Below are 16,350 nucleotides of genomic sequence, written 5' to 3' on the forward strand. Positions count from 1 at the left end.
CATTATATAAAAGAAGAACAAATGCACAGAGTGGGACACTCGGATAATGAGTTCATTCACTAACTCAAAAAGCATTTACTACATTCCAACCATATATCAAACATTTTCAAGGCAAATTTTTCAGCTTGAGAAATAATCATTTTGGGTGCTGAGTACATAACTGAGGCAAAACAGGTAATGAAGAAATACATGGCATTTGTGAATCATCACAAATCTGTGATAATTTATATAATAAAAACAGAGACCATCTCCTGGAAAGGATATGTAATGAGGAGGAGCAAGGAGCAAAGCTTCCACCCAGTTTATACTTAAGAAGTGTATAAAAGAGGGGTGCCTGGGTGGCTCAGTCGTTAAGGTCTGCCTTCGGCTCAGGTCATGATCCCAGGGTCCTGGGATCAAGCCCCACATCGGGCCCCTTGCTCAGTGGGAAGCCTGCTTCTCCCTCTCCCACTCCCCCTGCTTGTATTCCCTCTCTCGTTGTCTCACTCTGCCAAATAAATAAATAAAATTTTTTTTAAAAAAGCAGTAACAACAACAACAACAAAATGTAGTTGGAGACATCACAGAAAAACCATAAAGTACAGTACTACAGAAGACAAGGGAGAAGTGAACGTTAAGAAGAAGCAAAATAACATAATGCTGGAAAAGGGTAGAAGAGGATGAGAAAAGAAAACACACAGATTTAGCAACTGGAACTGTCTTACCTTGAGGATAATATAAAGCCTTTTTTTAAAGATTTTATTTATTTATTTGAGAGAGAGAGACAGAGACAGCAACAGAGAGCATAAGGAGGGAGGAGAGGGAGAAGCAGGCTCCCCACCGAGTAGGGAACCTGATGATGCGGGGCTCGATCCCAGAACCATGGGATCATGACCTGAGCTGAAGGCAGACACTTAACCAACTGAGCCACCCAAGCGCCCCAATATAAAACATTTTAACATCAGCCTAACTAATGTCTATCTACCTGGTTAGGTAAGAAAAGAAGTTTACTTTCACTTAAGGAAACAAAATGCTATTAGAAACAATAGTGAAACTGCAGAAGGTAGTTGAAAAAGAATTGATAAACTGGACACCTAGAGTCAACATAAATCAAACGAGCTCAGTAATAATGGGAAGGATAGGGAAAGAGTAAAAGTAAGTATGATAAGACAGAGAGCACAGCATGGAGCATAATGAGGAGAATAACAGAAAACAGCAAGTGAAAGGAAGAAAGGGTAAGATTTAGAATATAGATGTTAGCCTTTGAAATAAATGAAAACATCGTGTTCTCTGAGTAAAGACAGACTGAGGAAAGAAAGTATAAAATATGAAATAAGAAAAGAATACGGAAAATAGAAGTAGGACTGATCTTTTGAGTGGAATGTTCCAAATAACTACTATGCAAAATGAAATAGAAGATCAAAATGAGATAAGGATTACCAGGAAGCACTGAGGCTAAAGCTAGGGGAAAAGTGTTGATTTATACTAGAAAGCTCTAAATACAGTAATAGGGTAGAACTCTAGGAAATGTAGGTAGTCCAGGAACAGGGAACAAAACAAAAGAAATGAACAGTTGTAATTATTTCAATTAACAGACTGGGAAATTTGGGAAGAAAGATCAGGAGAATGGAAACCTTGAGTATTCATAAGAATAAAACTGAGATCACGATTAGATTAAAGGTGGATTACTCTGGGTCAAGTTTTTCATTAAAAAAGAGGTAAGTTCTGAAGGAAAAAGCTTTTAGGAAAACTTCCTTGTATAATGTTACTACATAAATTATATTGGGAGAAAAGGGAGTCAAATACTACTGTATAATGGTTTTCAGACATTTGTACAAAAATAATGTGACATTTAGAATAATCCAAGTCCATTTAAGCTTTCCTCGGTAGGATTAGTAAGTACTGAAAGACCCTTCTGATAAAGAATAGTTTAATTGCTCTATCCATACAACCCTGGCCAAGGCGTATTATGAATCACATCAGTAGAATAGCAAACTCTAAGACATGGACTGAGAATGTGCTACCTATAGTATAAAGCAGCCCCTACTAACTTTAGTGACAAATTAGTGGTTTAACTAAAGTGTAATCCTTCCTACTCTTGTAAGAAAAAGGGGTCTTTATTAATATTAAACCCCCATTTCAAATACAAATACTCAGAGAATATATATTCATTTATGTTAGTAAGCATATAGAACGAGAAGGAAAATATAGTGCACAAAAACCATTTTATCTTAGTTCAGCCATAAATAGGTTATCAAAATCCTCTTAATTACCACATTCAACGTATACCATAGAAGGAAGCAACTCTCAACTAAATCTTTTCATTTTTTATTACAACAGAAAATGTAATACCATCATGAATGAGATATGTCAGTTTTTATTTCCTTTTCCATTACAAAATGCCCATCGATGGTATAACACAAACTATAAAAATATCAAAGTGAAGAACAATATTACCCATCCAATGGACAACTGATTGTTAACCAATGGATACCATGATTTAAAACCAACTAAAAAGATGAATATCAATAATCTTAACTCTATAAAATTTCATTAAGATAGACTTCAGATTATTTGAAGTTAATACAGAATAGTGTTAAATAGGGGCGCCTGGGTGGCACAGCGGTTAAGCGTCTGCCTTCGGACTCAGGGCGTGATCCCGGCGTTATGGGATCGAGCCCCACATCAGGCTCCTCTGCTAAGGGCCTGCTTCTTCCTCTCCCACTCCCCCTGCTTGTGTTCCCTCTCTCACTGGCTGTCTCTATCTCTGTCAAATAAGTAAATAAATAAAATCTTTAAAAAAAAAAAAAAAAGAATAGTGTTAAATAATATGAATGATACAAACAAAAGTAAATGTCCCTAATAAAAATATATTATAGTATATTACAATCCCTTGCCATAACACTGAAAACCAAGGTTACTAAGAGTGGTGATACTCCATTGTTATATGCCATTTCTCTATAAACCTACATTAGACAACATTACAGAACAATTCATTCTGAAATATGCCTTCAATTGATAGAAGCCACACTGATAAAAAATAACTAAAACTTTCCCATAAAAATCAAGAAGACACATACCTAACTAAAGCAGAGGGAAAGTATACATACTCCACATGTTAGTTTACAAATACATCAAAATATTACCACCTACAAATATCCTGCACAAGACTAAAATCCGTAAGCTTCTCAAAATCTATTCTCTCTTCCCAGAGAAGATAAAAAGAACTCTGATAATAATGTTAGCCTAAAAGGCAATGGTTTCTTAAGGTATGACATCAAATACACATTAAGCGCTGTGATAAACTAAAGTATTACCCAATCCAAAAACCTAAACATGAATTCACAAAACTAATAGCAATGAATATATCACATGCAGCTAACATTTTCGTGGTAACCTATGGGATCAAAATATAACATTTTGCTTTAAACAATTAGCTAAGGAAGCACAAATACAAAGATAATTGCTTCCTTTGGGCTTTGGCTGTCAAACACAAGAAATGCCATACTTCACAGTCCTGTGATAATTAAAACTTTGTCACAGATTTACACTACCAATAAATATTTATTTAAAAATACATTTGTGGGGTGCCTTGGTGGCTCAGTAGGTTAAGCATCTGCCTTCAGCTCAGGTCATGATCCCGGAGTCCTGGGATCAAGCCCCACATCCAGCTCCCTGCTCAGTGGAAAGTCTGCTTCTCCCTCTGCCCTTTACCCTGCTCATGCTCTCTCTCTCTCTCTCTCTCTCTTTTGCTCTCTCTCTCAAATAACTAAAATCTTAAAAAACAAAAAATACATTTGCAATATGACACCAAAAGCACAAGCAACACCACCACCACCACTAAAAAAAGAACCAGATGACTGAACATCATCAAAATTAAGAACTTTTTTACTTCAAAGACACCAGAAATAAAATGAATAGACAATCCACAGAATGGGAGAGAGTAGTTACAAATCAGGTATCTCATAAGGGAATAGTCTTCAGAATATATAAAGAATGATTACAGCTCAAGAAAAAGACAAGCCAGTTATAAAGTCAGCAAAAGATTTGGACATTTCTCCAAAGAACATATGTAAATGGACAATAAGCACATGAAATAATGCTCATCATCAGTCATTATAGAAATGAAAATTAAAACCACAATGAAATACCACTTCACAATTATTAGGATAGCTAAAACACAAAAAAGCCTAACAATAACAAGTGTCTGTGAAGATGTAGAGAAGTTAGAACCCTTATATCCTGTTGGTGGGATTATAAAATAGTGCAGCCATTTTGACAGTTCCTCAGAGTTAAACAGAGAGGTATTACATTACCCTGCAATTCCACCCCTTTAAACATATATCTAAAAGAAAAACATACGTCCACACAAAAACTTATACAAAAATGTTCACTGCAGAAGCATTCCTAATAGCCAAAAAGTAGATACAACCCATCAACTGATGAACGGATACACAAAATGTGGTATATAATGGAATGTTTTTTCCATAAAAATGAATGATACAAGCTACAACATGGGTGAACTTTGAAAATATTATGTTAAGTGAAAGCAGCCAGACACAAAAAGACAAACAGTATATGCTTCCATTTATATGAAATGCCCAGGATAGGCAAATCCATAGAAACTGAAAATATATTGGTAGTTGCTTGGAGGGGGGCAAGGGCTGGGCCAGGGCAAGGTTTTTAAAGTGGGCAGGGTGTTTAAAGGGAATTAGGGAGTGACTGCTAATGGATAAAAGGGTGGAAGTATCCTAAAATTAGATGGTAGTGACATCTCTGAATATACTAAAAACCATTAAGTTATACACTTAGGGATGAATTTTCTGATATGTAAAGTGCATTCCAATAAAGCAGTTACTAAAAATAATTTGCAAAAATGAAATATAGAACATAATATACAATGCAAAGATGATTGCTTCTCTCAAACTAACTCAAATACATGCATCAATGGGGAAAAAATATGTTAATTTTTTCTACTTACTTTATCTCCAGAAGTCAGTTACCACATTTTAACATAGTAAAATTTGAGATTTTTTAACATCATTTGTTCCTTAAAATGTTACATTTATTATAAATATACAGTAAGCTGAATAGTTATAATTGTTCAATATTTAAACATCAACTGTGATTACTGCAGAATATTAGAAACAGCATATGGTTAAATATTTTTGTTTCAAACACATCAAAAAGCATAATAAAAGAAATCAATATTTATTATTAAATATTTCTTCATGTATCTAGGAAACTTCCATTAGCTAATCAAATAAATGTATTCATCCTTAATATTCCACTAACTACATTAAAACAATTAAAAAACTATAACACTTGATAAACCAATGCCTCACATTGCTGAAGTATATTTAATAATTTTTAAATCTATCACTATTAACTATTAATCTATACGTATAGTCACTACAGTCTAAAAAGTTAAAGTAGTTAAAGTAAAACACATTCTAGGATTAACTATCTACTTTCGGTCAAAATAAAAGAGCTGAAGCTTTATCTAGTGAAAGCAAAGGTTTATGAAATTCTTCATAGTATGTTATTACAAAGATACTTGAGGAGCCCAAATAGGAAACAGCTTAGGGCCTTACCAGAGTACTGGTCTTCGTGTTGACTGTGGTAAATAGGACCTAATGTAAGGAGGAGTCAAGTAATGGATAGCTAAAGAAGAAATCTGTACTACTATCAACAGCTAACAGAAAACTGCTACAAAAATCTTACATGAGGATAATCCTGTTTCATTCGCCAAAGTATTAGCATTCCTGCCCCCTAAGACTACTACTTTCTTTGAAGTCTTTTAATACTTAGATTGCACACTGAAAGAATTTTCTAAATACAATGTGTACAAAGAGAATCAGAGGGGTATCAGAATAAGTATAAAGAAATTCCAATACCAGGTAAAAATTAAAAGAAATATGAATTGTATTTGTAATTTCCACTGGCTATTGTAAACATTAACAGAACATACATGTAAACTTTAGTAACATGTAAAATATTTAACACTGAGTATGTACTTACCTAATACTTAGATAGCTTTTTAAAAATCCCCCTGCTGGTGGAGACTCCCTAAATAAGGAAAAAAAAAAAAGAAGAAGAAGAAGAAAAAAAGAAGGAGGAGGAAGAGGAGGAGGAATAGTTTTTCCACTTCAGAAGTTACCCCTACTCTGTAAAATATACACAAGAATCCAATTTATATGAGAATAATTTGGTTTTTTTACAACACTTACACACAAATCACATGCTGAAACTTTGGCACATGATAAATATAAAAAATTTTTTTCTTAATGTTATATACATAATATATAGAAAAGCTAATGAATTATCAAGATATTGGCAGAGTTTATTAAACTGAAAGAGTTAACTAGACTACAAAGGATGAGCTCTATAACAAATCAGATTTTTAAAATTATAGACCAAGACAACAGCAAACTAATAATGTCTCAGAGAAGCACTTATACGTTAAATTCTTCCTGACCATTAACATAACAATGTCATACACTACATTCTAGTATTTGTAGGTACCACCTTTTAAGTAGCTCCTAGACAATCTAACTACAAAGTTAAAGTACTAGTCACTGAGGTAGAAAAATTCTTTACAAAGTATTCATTCTATTTTTTTTAAAGATTTTATGTATTTATTTGTCGAGAGAGAGAGCACAAGCAGGGTGAATGGCCAGCAGAGAGAGAAGCAGGTTCCCCGCTGAGCAAGAAGCCCAGAGCGGGACTCTATCTGAGGACGCTGGGATCATGACCTGAACCAAACGCAGATGCTTAACCGACTGAGCCACCCAGGCGTCCCTTCATTCTATTTTTTAAAATTAACATATGGAGCATTTTAAAATCAACCTAATGTTAATAGAAAAAAATTAAAATATTTTACCCACAATAAAAGGAAGTGTATAAACTAATTTTACTGTTTACAAAAGTTAATTGTAAATAATTTTATAATAAATATAGTATATACCCTTTCAGTTAAGTGTCAAGTCAAAACAGTCTTCAAAACCAAGGTCAAAAATTCAAGAAAAAAAGCACTAAATATTATAGAGCTTTTATTGTTGCCAGGCACATTGCTCAGGACTTGAAAAAACTTAAACACACTTTTCTTTAATTACTTCATTTACTCCCCATTTTACAGATTAAAAAAAAAGCCTTACAGAAATTAAGTTGCCTACTTAAGAGATATAGCAGCTGCCTTTGCACAATCCAATCTTTAAGGCACAGTACTATGACTCCTCAAAAACAAAACAAAACTGGGGCACCTGGCTGGTTCAGTTGGAAGAGCACGCAACTCTTGATCTCAGAGTTGTTAAGTTCAAGCCCCACATTGGGTGTGGAGCCTACTTTAAAAAAAAGAAAAAAAAAAAAGACAGAACAAGACATTACATAAAACTAGGAGCACTTGGGCGGCTTACTTGGTTAAGCATCTGCTTTCAGCTCAGGTCATGACACCAAGGTCCTGAAACCGAGGCTTGCATCAGCTCTGTGCTTGATGGGGAGTCTCCTTGTCCCTCTCCCTCTATATTAAATAAAATATTTAAAATGTGTGTGTGTGTGTGTGTGTGTGTGTGTGTGTGTGTGTGTGTGTATAAACTTAGACCGCCTCTTTTAGAGTCAGGAAAAGTGTTTTTAAATTCCTTTTAAAGAATTACCAGAATACAAATCACATACCTTACTAATAGAAAATGGTATCATACCAGAATTTACAATACCACGTATAAAAATAAAACAGAAATGTTTTCTTATATGACTAAGCCATACTAATAGATTTTCTATCACTACTAGTGTTAAAAATCATCAAATTTATCCATCCACAGGCCATGGAAAAAGGAAGAAGAAAAAGTATATTAGAGACCTAAAAATGAAGGTTAAAACAATAAAGTTTCTTCTATGAGACGACAGAAAAATATCGTCACGACTTTGAGATAGGCAAAGACGTCTTAAACGAGACATGAAGATCAACACAACAATGGGACTTCATTAAAATTTAAAAGTTACGTTCTTTAAAAAGTGAAAATGCAAGCTACAGAGCAGGAGAAAATATTCGCAATGCACACATCCAACAAAGGACTCATGAACAAAATATTATTTTAGAAAAATAACTTCAAGTCACCAAGAACAAGACAACCAATTTTTAAAATAGGCTAAAGACCAAACAAAACTTCACACAAAAAAATACTTTTAAAACCCAATAAGCATATGGAAAAGGTACTCAAATACTGCTATCGTGAAAATACACAATAAGAAACTATTACCAACCAAAATGAGTAACATTTATCTAAAAACCAGACAATACCAAGTGTGCGTGAGAAAGTACAGCCACTGGCATTCTCACACACCGCCAGGAGAAATGTAAATTAGGATAACCAATTTACATAAAATGTAAATTAGGAAAACTATTTGGAAGTATCTACCAAAGGTGAAAATACCCACAGCCAGTGACTAAGTAATACCATACCTGGGTACACAATCCATAGAATGTGTACATACGTGCACAAAAAACTATATACAAAGTTTATCACAGCAGCTTTATCTAAAGAGCCCAAAACTCTATATAACCCAAACCATCCACTGGCAAAGGGGGGAAACAAACATAGTATATACATATTCATGAAATCCTAAACCTCAGTGAAAATGAGAAAACTAACATCGTACACAAAACAAAATACACCTCACAAATATTATGCTGTGGTAAATAAGCCAGGTGTGGGGGTATATATATATATATTTTTTAATTTAATAAATTCAAAAACAAGACAAACTAATCTCTGATCACAAAGTCAGAAGAGTAGTTAACTTTGGGGTGAAGGGGCTATTTGATTGGAACAGGACACAGGGAGGCTTCAGAGAAGTTAGTATCTTGATCTATGTTACAACTACAAACGTGTTCACTTTGTACAAGTTTATCAATATAGAAAAGTTAATCTACACTTTTCTGTATGTAAATTATAGTTCAATTATTTTAAAAGTTTGTTTTTATTTTTTTTAAGATTTATTTATTTATTTTAGAGAGAGAGAGGGCACGACATGAGCCGGGGGAGGAGCAGAGGGAGAGAGAGAATCTTAAGCAGGTTCCATGCCCAGCGTGCAGCCCAACACAGGGCTCAATCTCACAACCCTGAGATCATGACCTGAGCCGAAACCAAGAATGAGACACATAACCAACTGAGCCACCCAGGTGCCCCTTAAAAGTTCATTTTTTTTAAATGGATGAAAAATTACTTCACAGTAAAATAACTTTAGGTCATCATACTAATGATGTGTACTCACTAATTTAAAAATCTGAATTTCCTAACAGTATATTTCAATTTATTTCTACTGACTATATAAAGATAAATATGTCTGGTAATTTCATATTAATAAGTTTTAAGAATAGTTTCAATGTAAATATAAATTTTACCAGCAAGGAATTCCTTATAATGCTCTATTAATACTAGACAAAATTTTACATAAAATCTTGCTAATGTCTGTTCTACACAGGCTCAGGTTAGATTTACAAATGTGTAATTTTGTACACATATTAGAAGTACTGATAAGCTAACTCAGAAATTGATTTCAAAAGCAATCAGATGAGCAAGCCAAGCATTCATGAAAACTTGGAAGGCAAACTATTTGGCCCTGTTGCTTAGAAAACCTTAAGACTTTTGACAAAGGAGGCAAGAATATACAGTGGGGAAAAGACAGTCTCTTCATTAAATGGTGTTGAAAAAACTGGACAGCTACATGCAAAAGAATAAAACTGGACCACTTTCTTACACCATACACAAAAATAAATTCAAAATGGATTAGAGACCTAAATGTAAGATCTGAAACCATAAAATTCCTAAAAGAAAACATAGGCAGTAAACTCTTAGACACTGGCCTAAGCAATACTTTTTGGATATGTCTCCCCAGGCAAGGGAAACAAAAGCAAAAATAAACAATTAGAACTATATCAAACTAAAAAGCTTTTGCAGTGAAAGAAACCATAAAAAAATGAAAAGGCGACCCACTGAATGGGAAAAGACATTTGCAGGTGACGTACGAGATACAGGGCTAATACCCAAAACATATTAAGAACTCATATAAATAAACACCAAACAAGAAATAATTCAATTTTATAAATGGTCAGGGGGGCACCTGGGTGGCTCAGTGGGCATCTAACTTGATTTCAGCTCAGTTCGTGATCTCAGGGTTCTGAGATTGAGCCCCATGACGGGCTCATGCACTGGGTGTGGAGCCTGCTTAAAATCCTTCCTCCCTCTTCCTCTGCCCCTCCCCCTAAAAAAAATAATAATAATAAATGGGCAGAAGACCCGAATAGTCATTTTTCCAAAGACGACATACAGATGGCCAAAAAACACATGAAAAGGTGCTCAGTATCATTCATCCTCAGGGAAATGCAAATCAAAATGACAAGGAGATATAACCTCACACCAGTGAGAACAGCAAGCAAGTACCAAAAAAACAAGAAAAAACAAGTGTTCACAAGGACGTGGAGAAAAGGAAACCCTGGTGCACGTTGGTGGAAATGTAAACTGATGCAACCACTATGAAAACATTGTGAAGGTTCCTCAAAAAGTTAAAAATACAACTAACGTGTAATCCAGCAATTCTACCTGTGGGTATATACTCAACAAAGACAAAAACACTAATTCAAAAAGATACGTACACCCCCATGTTTATTGCAGCATTATTTATAACAGTCAGGGTATGGAAGCAACCTAAGTGTCCATGGAAAGATGAAGGGATAAAGAAGATGTCATGTGTACACACACACACACACGAATATTACTCAGCCATAAAAAAAGAATAAAATCTTGCTATTTGCAACATGAATGGACCTAGAAGCTATTATGCTCTCTGAAATAAGTCAGAGAAAGACATATACCACATGATCCCACTTTTATGTGGAATCTAAAAAACAAAACAAATGAACCAACAAAACACAAACGGACTCATAAGTACAGAGAACTGGCGGCTGCCAGGGGATGGGGAGAGGGACGTGAAACAGATAAAGTGGATTAAGAGGTACAGACTTCCAGTTATAAAATAAGTTAAATCAAAGAGATGAAAAGTACAGCAGAGGGGAACATAGTCAATAAGACTGTAATTACTTTGTATGGTAAAAGATGGTAACTATACTTATAATGGCAAACATTTCATAACATATAATTGTCAAATCGTGATCTTGCACATATGAAACTAGCATGATATATCAGCTATACTTCAATTAAAAATAAAAAATTGGGGGGGCACCAGCTGGCTCAGTTGGTAGAGCATGCAACTCTCGATCTTGGGGGTTGCAAGTTCAAGCCCCATGTTGGACATAGAGCTTACTTAAAGAAAATAAATAAATTAAAATAAAAAATGAAATGTGGAGTTATTTTTAATTTTTTTTAAATAAATACATAACTTTAAAAAATGTTAAAGCCAATAACATTTTGAAGAAAAGCCTTACAAATAAATATTCCGACATAGTTAAAAAATTTTAGGTTGATATTTACAATGGTACCTTCCTTATTCAAAATATAAACAGTCCTATCTCTCATCCATTTTTCCATTGTATTTATCTAATAACTATGATTTAATCTAACCACTTCTATTCCTCTCTTTAAATATTATTTGATCAAATTTGAAAACTTTAATCTTGATGCAAACCCACCTTATCACTCACAACAACAATCTATTTGTCTTGAGCTGCTGGATTTTTTTGCTGTATGAGTCTTTAAGACAATGTTCAGAGGAACAGAATGGTATAGGCTCCAAAAGTTCAGTTCCCTGAACAATGCCCAGAGGTACAAGAAACCCTTTCACAAAACTGATTTTTTAAATCAGTCTAACCATACACCTGGCCCCCAAGCCAGATACCTGCTGCTTCTAATTCAGGTACTTAGCTTTCTAAATGGTATTCACCAGGTTACTCACAAGAATAATGTAAGACTAACCATTCCCACTTTGGGGAACTTTTGATATGAACAAATATGTTCATTTGAGAGGCACCTTAGAACTAAAAGAGGGGGAAAAACCTTCCCTCAAGAGAAGTTTGTCTTACCTTCCTAAAAAAGAAAGACCAACTTAGTGAATATAAGGAAGCTCTCTCCAGAGGTCACACATCTCAGAAAAACAAGATAAATACTAGGAGAAGGACGAGGATCACAGATAGGGTTCACCTTGAAATAGAGAACCAACAGATCCCATCCAACATCTAAAGAACCTGCAGAACTAGACATGAGTTTATTAGAAAAGTTACCAAACATCACTATTTCTGGTAATACAAAAGACCCCAAAGAGGATGATAAGGATGTAAGCAGAACAGTCTTCGCCTAAAATAAAAGATGCAGGATGAATTCAGGACTGCACACTGTTCACTCAGCAATAAATTTAATAAAGACTGCTCATGAACTATAACCATGTAAACATTCGTATTTGAAAATCTAGCATCTTTAAATAGTGCTAATGATATATTTCCCTAGGATACTGTTATTTTTTGTCGTTTTCTATTTTAATTTTGTAGGTGGAAAAGCTGGAGCTAGACTAGTGACAAATATTTAAAAAAAAAAAAAAGCAGGGTCACAGCTAGTCAAGAGTTGTAAGTAGTTAGATATCAGATCTTGAACTACCTGGAACAAAGCATTAGAAATCATTTCTCAAATTACCCATCACCCATTCAATTTAGCCTAATTACAATATTTCACAAGTCAACCCAGTGCAAATCAATAGTCTATCTCCACCTTATACAGAAGTGAATCCTAAGTAGCCTTTAAATGTCTTCAAAAAACTTCACACCATCACATAATTTACAAAAGATATAAATTTGTACTTTAAAAATCTCATGTTGCATTTCTATTTCCTGAACAAAAAAGGCACAGCACTCAGTATTTATCCTCTCAAGCATCTTGCCTAATTGCTTCAAAACTGCAAAGCAATGCTTATCCAGTACCTCAAAGAGTTTGAAAGGAATCCCTCAACATTCTGATGACATTACCATAGACACTACCAACAAATCTAAAAAGTAAATTCATGGTACCTTTGAAATATCTGATTTGCCCCACCTGTTACAACACTACCAAATAAGTTTCAATTTATCTGCATTTTTATAATCCTTTTCACTACACAAATACACCTTTATAAAGTTAAGCCCCAACCACTTTCTTCAACATTCCCACAAACCTTGAAAGTATTTCTAAATTCCTCACAGTTACTGTAAATTGCCAATTTTTACAATGTACTTTTTATGTAGCTTGTGCTTCAAAATAAAATAAAAATACAACATATCAAAATTAGTGTGATGCAATCAGTGTAGTGCTTAGAAGGAAACTTACAGAATTAAATGCCTATATTAGAAATGAAAAAGAAGGAAAGTTTTAAATTGATAAGATTTCGCCTTAAGAAAATGGACAAAGAAGAGCAAGATAAACTCAAAGCAAGCAGTAGGAAGGTAATTATAAAGAACAGAAATCAATGGATATCAGTGGAATTGAAACAGAAAAATAGAGAAAAATAAATGGATACAAAAGCTGGTTCTTTAAAAAGTCCAATAAAATTAATAAACCTCTAACTAGACTAATCAAGGGAAAAAAGGAGAAATAAAGTACAAATTACCGACATGAGGACTGAAAGCAGGGATCTCACTATAGACTTCAGGCATAAAAAGAATAATTAAGAATACTTACAATAACTAAAGAATACAAATTAATGTCTACAAGTTCAGCAATTAAGATGAAATGGATCATTTCATCCTGAAAGAGAAAAACTGCCAAAACTCATTGAAGAAAAAGTAACCTGAATTTTCTGGTATATATTAAAGAAAAAAAATTTGTAATTAAAATTCTACCAAAAAATAAAACATATGCTCTGATGGTTTCATAACAAATGCTACAAAACATGTAGGAAAAACAATGTCAATTAAACACAATTTACTCTAGAAAATAGAAGAGGAGGCAACACTTTTCAACTCAAAATACCAAAGCAAGACAAAGATACTGTAAGAAAATAGCTGAAACAACATCCTTCATGAAGGATACAAAAATCCTCAGCAAAATAGCAGAAACAACATAATTCATGAGGGTACAAAAATCCTCAACAAAATAAGCAAACTCAACCCAGCAATATAAAAATGAGTAAAAGCTCATAAGCAAGTAGGGTTTATGGCAAGACTACACAGCTGGTTCAATATTTGAAAATCTAACAAGAAATCAGATTACATTAATGAAGTAAGCAAGAAAAACCACATGATCATTTCAATAGCTAAAGAAGAGGCACTAGACAAAATCCAGCACCCTTTTCTCATTAAAAAAATAAATAAATAAAGCAAAGTAGCAATAAAGGGAATTTCCTTCAACTACTAAAGGCCATCTAAATAAACCTACAGCTAATTCTATATTTAACAGTAAACAACAAATAAAAGACCAGGAACAAGGCAAAGACATTTGTTCTATTCAGCATCGTTACTGGGAAGTCCTAACAAGTGCAGTTAGGAAAAAGTAAAAATAAAAGCATACAAACTGGAAATTAAGAAATGAAAAACGGTCTTTATTTGTATATATGACTATCTACATAGAAAATGTAGACAAAGGCTACAGAAAAGCTCCTACAATTAATAAAAGATTTGGACAACTCATGGGATATGGGGACCTGAATGGATACAGAATAAACATACTGGGCAAGAAGACTCCAAAGGTGTAAGTATTCTGTGTTACACATCACAGCAAGAAACATATCCTCTGGGGCGCCTGGGTGGCACAGCGGTTAAGCGTCTGCCTTCGGCTCAGGGCGTGATCCTGGCGATCCGGGATCGAGCCCCACATCAGGCTCTTCCGCTATGAGCCTGCTTCTTCCTCTCCCACTCCCCCTGCTTGTGTTCCCTCTCTCGCTGGCTGTCTCTATCTCTGTCGAATAAATAAATAAAATCTTTAAAAAAAAAAAAAAAAAAGAAACATATCCTCTGCTTGAACCACTTGGTTCAAGTGGCGACTTACAGATCTTCCTATTTGTAAAGGCACATTATCCCCTTTGTAATAGTAAGTGATATATGGGATAATAACTTGATATTATGTATATATCCTGTTCCCAGCAGTCCTTCCCCAAAGGTTTTGGCACTCACTGATATGTCTGTCCTAAATTGTTTCACTGGAGTTTTCACTATGATAATTTCCTAGTTCTAACACTGCTTCAAAATGTGTTAACTTCTTTCTTCTCTAAATAAGGCTTCCCTTTTCCCTTATCCCTCTTCTTATCACTCTAGACTCATAGATTATTTTTTTCCATTGAAGGTTTTATAATTATTTACAAGCATTCTTTCACTAATGCTCAGATAGTTCCAGATTTGGCCAGTAAGAAATCCTGTGAGTTGGGGTTCTGTTGATGTGATCCAACAGCTTTCGAGCACTTTTTCATTTTCTGGCTGTTTAACTGTGTGTTTTCTCTGCCCAAGAACTAGAAAGAATCTGCAGTATTTCACAGAAGCCCTGGATCCTTTTCAGTAGGAACAACATTTAGAGACCATGTTATCAATGCTAAGTGTAATTATTGCTACTGCTATTGCTGATGCTTCTAAGCCCTTCTGATTAGAAGGAGGGGGCAATATATTTGTTAATCATGGATTCATATTGATATTTCCATTTAACTGACAGTGAGAGATTTTTAGTAACTATATCTGTCTATATTCCCTTAATGAAATTTATGGTTCCTAATAATATTAATAGGTCAACTTAAGTGACATGCCTATAAGATATCTGGAACAGTTTCAAGATTACCATAAACAACATACTTCTACTAGTTAAGTAAATGAGACCATACTATATGAATCATTTTATATATTAATAATATGTCTTGGAGATTTTGCTATAACATGACAGATTTTAATCTTTTTAGTCAATCTGTTAATATTCAAAATGTGGATGTACCACAATTTATGTAGCCATTTCCCTACTGGTGGACATTCAAAATGTTTCCAACATTTTGCTACTACAAATAATGCTATAATTAATACATTTGTATATGTATTTTTATGCATACTTTCATAAAACTATTCATGTATATTCTTTGAATTATTTCCCCTTATTTATAACACATTTTCTAAGTTTTGTTAATTTTAGAAGCTCTTTGTTATGTTTGTTAAAACTTTGCTACAAGTTGCAAATATTTTCTACGTATGCTGGCCCGATCTTGTTATAATATCTTTTGTTAGAGAAGTCTGTTCGATTTTAATGGAATCAAATCTGTTTTCCTTTTCAAATATATGGTTCATCACATTTTGATATGGTTTTTTAAAAAAAAAACTTTGTGCTGCGTGTGTGTGTATGTACAATTTTCTTATTTTTCATTTATTTGGACTCTTTCTGGCTCTTCCTGCATCACTATCAATGTTTTAATTACTACAGTTTTATA

At 34.0% G+C, this 16,350-nt stretch overlaps 1 protein-coding gene across 4 annotated transcripts in view; it reads right to left on the reverse strand.

Moving 5' to 3' along the window:
• FBXW7 (F-box and WD repeat domain containing 7) overlaps window positions 1–16,350 on the reverse strand; it is a 230,297-nt gene that overhangs the window by 148,821 nt on the left and 65,126 nt on the right. Inside the window, exon 1 of one of the 4 annotated variants that reach the window (XM_057310122.1) lies at window positions 6,001–6,019. The exons of the other annotated variants lie outside the window; for them this stretch is intronic. The gene's annotated coding sequence lies outside the window, so the exon portion shown is untranslated. Of the gene's footprint in view, window positions 1–6,000; window positions 6,020–16,350 lie in introns of those variants that run through there. 4 annotated transcript variants of the gene reach the window in all.

This window comes from Ursus arctos, unplaced genomic scaffold, assembly GCF_023065955.2.
Source record: "Ursus arctos isolate Adak ecotype North America unplaced genomic scaffold, UrsArc2.0 scaffold_11, whole genome shotgun sequence".
NCBI classification, from domain to species: Eukaryota; Metazoa; Chordata; class Mammalia; order Carnivora; family Ursidae; genus Ursus; species Ursus arctos.